The sequence below is a fragment of the Chrysochloris asiatica genome, unplaced genomic scaffold (genome assembly GCF_000296735.1).
Source record: "Chrysochloris asiatica unplaced genomic scaffold, ChrAsi1.0 scaffold00639, whole genome shotgun sequence".
Lineage (NCBI taxonomy): Eukaryota > Metazoa > Chordata > Mammalia > Afrosoricida > Chrysochloridae > Chrysochloris > Chrysochloris asiatica.
In genome coordinates this window covers 133,703-143,113 of record NW_006409157.1, presented here as the reverse complement: position 1 = coordinate 143,113, position 9,411 = coordinate 133,703, and the positions used below count along the sequence as shown (strand labels likewise).

General features: G+C 40.8%; 1 pseudogene; it reads left to right on the top strand.

The window, feature by feature from the left end:
- The first annotated feature begins 7,976 nt into the window (after nucleotides 1–7,976).
- LOC102814201 lies at nucleotides 7,977–8,710 on the top strand (annotated as a pseudogene).
- Nucleotides 8,711–9,411: the final 701 nt, after the last annotated feature.

Sequence of the window (9,411 nt, the reverse complement as noted above, 5' to 3'; positions counted from 1 at the left end):
ACTTTGCCCAATATCAATATACTCACATCAGCTTTCTAATGATTAGTGTTTGGGTTGTGTCTACTATTTTACTATTCACTTTCTGTGGGTCCCATTGATTGCTCTATGTATTTTAATATGCATCCTTAACATGTCACATATACAATACATCCAACAAATATTACATAGGATTCCTGGTGTGGTGCTGTGGGGTAATGCACCAGACTGCAAAGCCATTTGAACTGCTAAGTTTGCAGTTTAAGCTCACCAACTGCTCCTCAGAAACCCAAAACAGGGTTGCTATGGGTCGAAACTGACTTGATTGCACTTAACAGCAACAATATTACAGCATTTGAAGTATGATGTAAGACTCTTACAAAAACAAAATTCCGTTTACACTGTCTCTTGTACTTTATGCTATTGCCATCTCATACTTGACTTCTACATTTCTTCTGCATACAATTATCTCACATTATCATAATTTTTATTCATCCACTTTTAATTTAAAGTAATTAAAGAAATGTTCACTAACCCCTTAATCTGAATTCTACTTTAATAGTGTGGGTTTTTGCCACTGAACATTATATTATATATTTGTTTGCTTATTGCTGCCTTTATGCTACAATGCTAACCTAACCCCATAAGAGAAAGGATTTTATCTTATTAAACACTACATCATCTAGAACAAGGCTGGTACATTGTAAGCACTCAGTAAATGTCTGCTGTTTGTTGAGTAGTACCTTTATTGAGGAGTTCTGGTGTGGTGTTATGGGTTAATGGGCTGGAAAGTTGACTGTTCAAATTCACCAATCACGCTTCAGAAACCCTATAAAGGTTCGCTATGGGTTAGAACAAATTCAATGGCACTTGACAACAACAACAACCTTTATTGAAGGCAAACTAGTGGTCCCAGTAATCTACTATAAAATAGCTTCTTTGCAAGTCAAGCTACCAGAGAGATAAAGTTCCTGTGTGCTGAAGAAATTTGAGAGGCTGTTTTTGGTCAAAGATGGAAACATCTCGGTGAATACTGGTGACTTCCGTTACCGTGGTTTTCTCAAACTTTACTTTACTGTGATCTTGTAAAAGAAACTTGGCCAAAGGTAGAAGAGCTAGGAAGACTTACCCAGAAAATTTCTGGAGGAAATATACTCATGCTTTCCTTCATTAACACACCCATGAGTCTGTGAATCTGCAGCCAATGAAAGAGGAGAAAGCTTTTCCAGGAGCTCCTGTACCCATGTCTAGTAACCCAGCCAGATTTTGGTTTCTACCTTGATGCAGAGGATTAGCCTTTTTAAAATGGGCTTCAAGAATGAACATGTCACAAGGTGAGAAATCCTGCCACAAATTCCCCATTATGTCCCCTAGTGGGAGAAAGAGAACTTCTAGATAATGGAAACTGGCTCAACTCAACATAACTTAAAAATGCTTCTTGATGAAGTACACCACAGTAAAGGAGGGGACAAAAATGAAAGCTTTTTTGTTATTACATCTATCATGTTCCCTAATTGCGTTACAGTTGTAATAGCACATCTGTTGCTGTTGTTGTTAGGTGCCATCAAGTTGGTACTGACTCATAGTGACCCTATAACATGTCTAGCCTAGTTTAGTGGAAAGTCCATTTGTTTTCAACTTGCCTGAACTTCTCATTGCTTTGAATAGGAAGTATACTCTTTCCCCATTTGTTGAGGTTTTACTGTATTTCAAAACAAGCCTAAATGAAATACATCCCTTTCACATTGGAAGAATACATCACAATAATTTGCCTAGAGTTATAATGATCTATTATCCTCTTCTGTGAAAACACACTGTACTTTTACTGGGGACATGCAGGAAAAACCTACAGAAATTCAGCTGCATGGGTCTAATGGGACTATCAACGTCAATAGTTTTTTGTTGTTGTTGTGTTCATTACAGTAATTATGGAACAATAACTTTTAACAATCCCAGTGGAAGAGGTCTCTTGTCTTGACCTTTTTGTATCTGCCTGTTTCTTTACTGACAAGAAAGAAGAAATACGTTTACATTTAAGCCAAAACTCTGCTTCATTTGGAAAGCTCACATCCCAGCCAAACAAAGGGCCTATATTTAATTACAGAGTTAATCAACTAAAGAACTTGCTATTCTCGTTTACATTTCTGTATTTACAGCTAATCCTGGTGCAGTTCCAAAGTAAGTCTAGCTCTGGAAATGTTGCCTTTTGCTGAAGCATTAGTGTCATGCATCTTTATATTCTCCTTAGGGTAGAGACATATTGTCAGGAGAGAACAGTCGCTGGAGAAGGATGTCATGCTGGATAAGATGGAGGGTCAGAGAAAAAGAGGAAGACCCCCAATGAGATGGATCAGCCAGGTAGTATCATTGATGGCATCAAGTGTGGCAGCAGTGGTGGGGTTGGCCCAGGATCGGACATTGTTTCGTTCTGCTGTGCATGGGGTCACTATGAGTCGGTTCTGACTCGATGGCACCTGACAACAACAACAACAACAGGGTAGATAATCCCATTATGCTTAAAACACAATTATATACAACATTAATTTTCTTTGGTTTGTCAATGATTCAATGGCTGAAATGAAATTTCATTTCCAGAAATGACTCAGTTTATGATCTGATTGATTTCAGCTCCTTCCTCTTCTCACACCTGCTGTCATCCCTCCAGACTCAATAATAATTCAAGTGCCATGAAAATCCTGAAACTTTGACTCCTCAATTAACAGGACTTAAAACATTTACCGATGAATATCAAAGAGCACAGCCTTCGGTATGGATTACATCTCAATGCAAAGAAAACAAAAATCCTCACCACTGGACCAATAAACAACATTCTTATCAATGGAGAAAAGACTGAAGTTGTCAAGGACTTCATTCTTGGATCAACTATCAACACTCATGGAAGCAGCAGTCAAGAGATCAAACGATGTATTGCATTAGGCAAATCTGCTGCACAAGACCTTTTTAAAGTGTTGAAGAGCAAAGATGTCAGCTTGAGGACTAAGGTGTGCCTGACTCAAGCCATGGTATTTTCAATAACCTCATATGCATGCAAAAGCTGGACAGTGAATAAGGAAGACCATAGAAGAATTGATGCCTTTGAGTTATGGTATTGGAGGAGAATATTGAAAATGCCATGGGCTGCCAAAAGAGCCAATAGATCCGTTTTGGAAGAAGTGCAGCCAGAGTGCTCCTTAGAGGCCAAGATGACCAAACTTTGTCTCTCATACTTTGGACATATTGTCAGGAAGGAGCAGTCGCTGGAGAAGGATATCATGTTTGGTAAGGTGGAGGGTCAGAGAAAAAGAGGAAAACTCCCAGCTAGATGGATTGGCAAAGTGGCAGCATCAATGGACTCAAGCGTGGCAACAATAGTGAGGTTGGCCCAGGATCGGGCAGTGTTTCATTCTGCTGCACATAAGGTTCCTATGGGTTGGTACCAACTCCATGACACTTAACAACAACACTGTGGCACTGTGGGTTAATGCGCTGGACTGCAAAGTCATTTGAATCGCAAGGTCGGTGCTTCAAGCTCACCAGTCACTCCTTGGAAACTTTATACAGGGTCACTATGGGATAGAATCAACTGTTGTTAACAGCAACAACAACAACAACTCCTGCAACCAAACTCAGGCCTTCTCCTTCGGAAATTTATACACTTGTTTAAACATGCTCCATGGTCAAAAGTTCTAGTGTTTGCTGTTTCAACCAAAGAAAAGTGTCAGCATTTATTTCAAATGAAAAAGACCAGCAGAGGAAGAAGACAAGAAGGAACTGAAAGATGAGGAAGAGAACAAAGATGAATAGGAGAAGGAAAAAGAAGGCAAAAAGAGCAGCAAGTCAGTTGTAAAAGGAAAAGGAAATAGTGAAAATAGCCTGTCAGAAATTCCTGGTAATTCACAACTTCTCCAAGTGGACATTTCAGCACCTTTCAGCTCAGTGTAACTTTCACTTTCACAGGTGTTGCAGACTGCAGGTATTGGGGTGTTGAGGACCAGCTGCACTCAGACTTGCTGGCCAGAGACCCTGTGGGCTCAAGGAAGTAACTTCCGGACATCCCGGGTTCATTGGCTTTTATGAACTCACTGTGGGGCTAGCTCTGTATAATTCTCTTTAGCCCTATTAATTCACTCTATGCTTCGAACCCCTGTAACCTCTTAGAAAATGGTTTCTTAATGTGCCTTTCTTAATGTCTTTACTGTGTTGGTAGTGCTTAAGGTTCTAAGAACAAATCTCTCTGAGGAACAGACTCTGACCACGGGGCAAGCTCGTCCAAACTGTTCTTTATCAAATTATTTAGTTATGTTTGATATTAACTTAATACATGAGCCCTTGATACCCATGGACACATATTAAAACCTCTCCTAAAGCCGAGGCTATAAAAACTTCCAAAGGCAAGTTTGCTGGAGCCAGGCTGCCCAACGAATTAACTCAGTATATTGGCGAAGTCCGGGGTTTTGTCCTAAGAATAATAGGTGTCTGCCTTCTGGATAGCCCCCAGGTGCAAAACTATTCAGCTAGGCGTCTTGCTTTCTCTTGCAAGTTTCGGCCAGGCAGCCAACACAGCAGGATTCCTTTCAATCCTTTTCACCTTCCCCCATCTGAGATTAGGTGCTGTAGGTATGTTAATTAGGCTTGAGAAACCGAGTTGCTGCCCTGGGATTCGAACCTGAAAAGTACAGTATAAATTTGCTTGAATTTCTGGAAAATTAAGGATGTTAGATTATCAAGACAGTTTGTGATGTGTGTTTTAGAATTTGTACCTGTAAATCATTGTGTCCTGTGTTGAAGGATTAATCACATTTCACTTCTGTACCCCGTCTTAACAAATCCCGCTTTCCTTTGTGTAAAGCTCCTCCCCGAAATAAAACTGGGGCACAGACCAAAGCCCACGTGCATTACGACTGGCATGCGAGGCGTTACAGCTGGCAAGGCATGCGTTAAGGTTTGCAGGGCAGTGCTTACTGCCTGCAGGGGTCACGATGCCGGTAGTCCAGGGTCCGCCTGCCAGTGTCGCATCCACTCTGGTTTCGGGGTGTTTTGTGTTCTCTCTCTTTGCGTCTTTGTGTGTATTCTTTCTCTATCTCTGTCACCGCCAGATCTCCCAACTTCATGAACCGAACCCCCCTTGTCGAGGCCTGTCCCGGACACACAGGAAGCCTCCCTTTGTCTTTGCTCCCTGCCTACATCACACCTCCAATATCAGCTCTCTTTATACAATAGACCTTCCTTTCCTTGCATATGGCCCATTGCAATTTTAATTTTTCTACTGACTATTTGATAAATGGAGTCTTGGGGGTGATGCTGTAAAATAAGCACTGCTCTGCTAACCACAAGATTTGCAGTTCAAAACCACCAGGTTGCTGTGAGTTGACAGCACTTACCAACAACAAACAACATTGATAAATGTCTGCTTCTCCCATTAAACTGTAAGAAAAACAGAAATGATCTCTTCTCAAAAGGGCAGAGACCTTTTCTGCTTTTTCTCATCATTGTATATGCCATAGAGGAGAAACTCAAGTAATATTTATTGAAGGAGTCTATTATGCAATCAGTATAAGTGGATGATGTTGTTGTTACGTGCCATCAAGTCGATTCCAACCCATAGCAACCCTGTGTAGGGTTTCCAAGGAGCAGCTGGTGAATTTGAACCGCCGACCTTGCAGTTCAAACAGCTTTGCAGTCTGGAGCATTAACCCACAGTGCCACACCAGGACTCTGTAAGTGGATGAGGAGACTTCAAAAAGTATTTGGATTTATAATTCAGCTGTGAGTAATTGTTTTCAGGATTGTGATTATCACAGCTGCAATTGTAGAAGATGTGTCACTAAAAGGGGGGAGTGGTTAATCTCATTTCAGGATCAGACAATCCCAGGGTCATCAAGAAGTAATAGGATGAGTGGAGCATGAGATCCTACCTTGAAACGTAGCGACAGCAGAGATGGTGGCAGAGGGGATGACATGGAGAGACAGAACAGCTGCAGGCTCTAAATCCATGGACTAAGTTTGTCTGCCTGCAGTCAGGAGGCTGGCTTGCAAAATATGCCCTTAGGACATTTAAATCAATATGAATTTTTTGTTCTGTATGTGTGCATCAAATATTTTTGCTTTGTTAATTTTTGAGAGATATGATGTCGAAGGGAACGCACAGGGAGGAAGTAGGACAACTGTTGTTGCAGAGAGGGGACAGTAATCATTGAGTTGAAACAAAGCGGATAATTTTGTTAATGTAAAACTGATCACCTTGTCTGTTAATCATCACTCAATTCACAATAAACAGCTAAAATTTATAATAATAATAAAGTTTATGAAAAAATTCTGTTACATTTTATCAAAAACTTTGTGAAGTCCCCTCTTATGTGGGAACTGGAGCACAAAGAAATTCCTTGGCTCCTCCCATTAGAAGTACTGTCTCTAGTGTATTGTTGTTGGGCCAGTTGTCCTTGAGTCTATTCTAACTCAGCAAATCCATGCAAGCAAAGTAGAAGTGTGTTCCGTAGAGTTTTCAAGGCTGGAACCTTTTGGAGGCAGATCACCAGACCTATCTTTTGAGATGCTACTTGGTAGGTTCAAACCACCAGCCTTTCAGCTAGTAATAGAGCATTCAATCCGTGGAGCCACCCAGAGATTCTGTCCCTAGCCTAGTAGTTCTCAGATATTGTGGTATCAGGACCCCTTTATTTTTTTAGAAATTGTTGAAGATCTGTGAAGAGCTTTTATTTACACGTTATATCTATTGATGTGTACCTAATTACAAAATAAAATAAAAACATTTACTTATTCCTTTAAAATAGCAACAATAAATTCATTGCATGTTAGCTTAAGTAGTATATTTTATTAAATAAAAACATATTGGAGATTTTACTTTCAATCAAGATGTAGCAGCAAAAATCAGATTTCCTTTTTACCTAAAACATCTAAAATAACAGACAAAAGATATAAAACAACAGTTCTAAAGACATTGGATATCACGCAATTAAAGACAATAAAACCCAAGAAATAGGTAAAAAGAAAAAAAAATGAGGTGAGTCCTAAAATTACATTGCTTTACTATCAAGGCCAACTTTTTTAAGGTACCAGATATTATATAGTTTCATCTATTAGGGACACATATAGTCTCCATCACATATTCTTCCTTTTTTTTTTTTTTTTTGTAGCTTTTCACAACTCTAAAAATGTCAAAATCCAATCAGAAAATGGGACAGATTTGGTCTGTGATCTCTAGTTTGTTGGTCCATAAATGAAAGAAAGTTTCTAGGCCCTGGCATGAGAAGAAATACAAGTACAATCCAGCAATCTCTGATTTGAGCAAATAAAGATGGGACTCCAGGGATATCAAAGAGGCTAAAGTTCACAGGGCAAGATACTTAGAAAAGAGTTGCAGAGAGAGAAAACTTCAGTGATCTTCGGGAGTCTTCCTTAAATATTCAGCTAAATTCCCAACAGCCCATGAATGATGCAAACTATCCTAGACCAAAGAAAGAACCACCTAAAAGTCAGAGAGCAAACACAGAGTCAGTAATAGAGTCTAGTTCTAACAGCCAGAGTCAAAAATTTCAGACTTCATAGGGTATCGAGTAAAATACTAAAGGCCTCATCTCAGCTGTGGGAAAAAAAGTATTATTCGGTGACAGCTAGTTGAATTCAACTCTGGCAACCCATGTAATAGAATTGAACTCCTATATGCTTTTCTAGGCTGTAATCTTTATGGGAGCAGATTGCCAGTTTTTCTCCCACAGAGTCACTGGATGGATTGAAAATGCCAACCTTTCTATTAGTAGTTAAGCACTTAACCATTGCACCACCGGTATCCGTAAGAAGGAAAACTAATTGTAGACAAAACGCTGTTCCGGCCCAGCTGAAAAAGCAGTAAAAGCAAAACTCAAAAGGATCAAAGTGCTTTCAAGTAATTTTATTGTGTATGAGAGCAAATATCAAGAATATTTTTGGAGCCGAGCGGAAGAGTCAGGAACTGGAGTGTGATCAAAAGCTGGGTGGGCACCATGGCCGGGATCACCACCATTGATGTGGTGAAGCGCAAAATCCAGGTTCTGCAGCAGCAGGCGAGTGATGCTGAGGAGAGGGCGGAAAGCCTCCCGCAGGAAGTGGAGGGAGAAAGGCGGGCCTGGGAACAGGCTGAGCAGAGGTGGCCTCCTTGAACCTTCGGATCCAGTTGGTTGAAGAGGAGTTGGACCACGCACAGGAGCGCTTAGCCACTGCCCTGCAACAGCTGGAGGAGGCAGAGAAAGCTGCTGATAACAGCGAGAGAGGTATGAAGGTTATTGAAAACCGGGCCTTAAAAGATGAAGAAAAGATGGAACTCCAGGAAATCCAGCTCAAGGAAGCTAAGCACATTGCTGAAGAGGCAGGTCAGAAGTACGAGGAGGTGGTTCGTAAGTTGGTGATTATTGAAGGGAATTTAGAACACACAGAAGAACGAGCTGAGTTGGCAGAATCCCGTTGCCAAGAGACGGATGAGCAGATCCGACTGATGGACCAGAACCTGAAGTGTCTGAGTGCTGCTGAAGAAAAAGCACTTTCATAAGAGGAAGAGATAAACATTCTTACTGATAAATTCAAGGAGACAGAGACCTGTGCGGAGTTTGTTGAGAGATCAGTAGCCAAGCCGGAAAAAGACAATTGATGATTTGGAAGATAACTGAAATGCCCCAAAGAGGAGCATCTCTGTACACAAAGGATACTGGACCAGACTCTGCTTGACCTGAACGAGATGTAGAGCATCCCAGCACCTGACCCTGCTCCTCCCCTTGACACTAACTCCACCTGAGGCCAGCCTGCCCAAAGCTGACGTTTAAACTGAGGGCCGATCTTTAACTGGAAGGCTTTCTCCTCGCCATCCACCCTCCCCCTCAATTATGTCCTGTCCTTTTTTTTTTCCCTCTGCCAAATTGTCTTTGCCTCTTCCCAGAGATCCCAACTGAGCCTAGGGGCTGAGCACCTTTGGGAACTACATTTAAGGGAACTTGAGCACAGTGTAAGTGTCTTTAAAAGCATGTTGTGATGTACACATTTTGTAATTGTCTTTTTTGTTATAGCACCATAAGTAACACATCCCAAATAACTCTGCAGCTCTGAAGCAGCAATCTAACCCCTTTCTTTTGTAAAGTAACTTTTCAACTTTATGCATATTGCTCTCTTCATAGAGGAGAGAAAGTATGGGTCTGCCTCACTGAGAGTCAAACATAGCCAAGGGAAAGACTACTCTGGGAACCCTCATTGCTCTGTACAAAACACCAGCCAAACCAGAAAGGTGATTCCAGAAGGAGTGGTTAGCCCAGAAAACAAAACAAAAAAATTTAAGTACTGTTCAGGTTTTCAGCTTTAAGGTGCATGGTGATTTTTGTTTTATTTTGTTAGAAGTGACCAAACAAATTAATATGATGAGACCTCTATGTGAGATCTTATCATTAACCCATC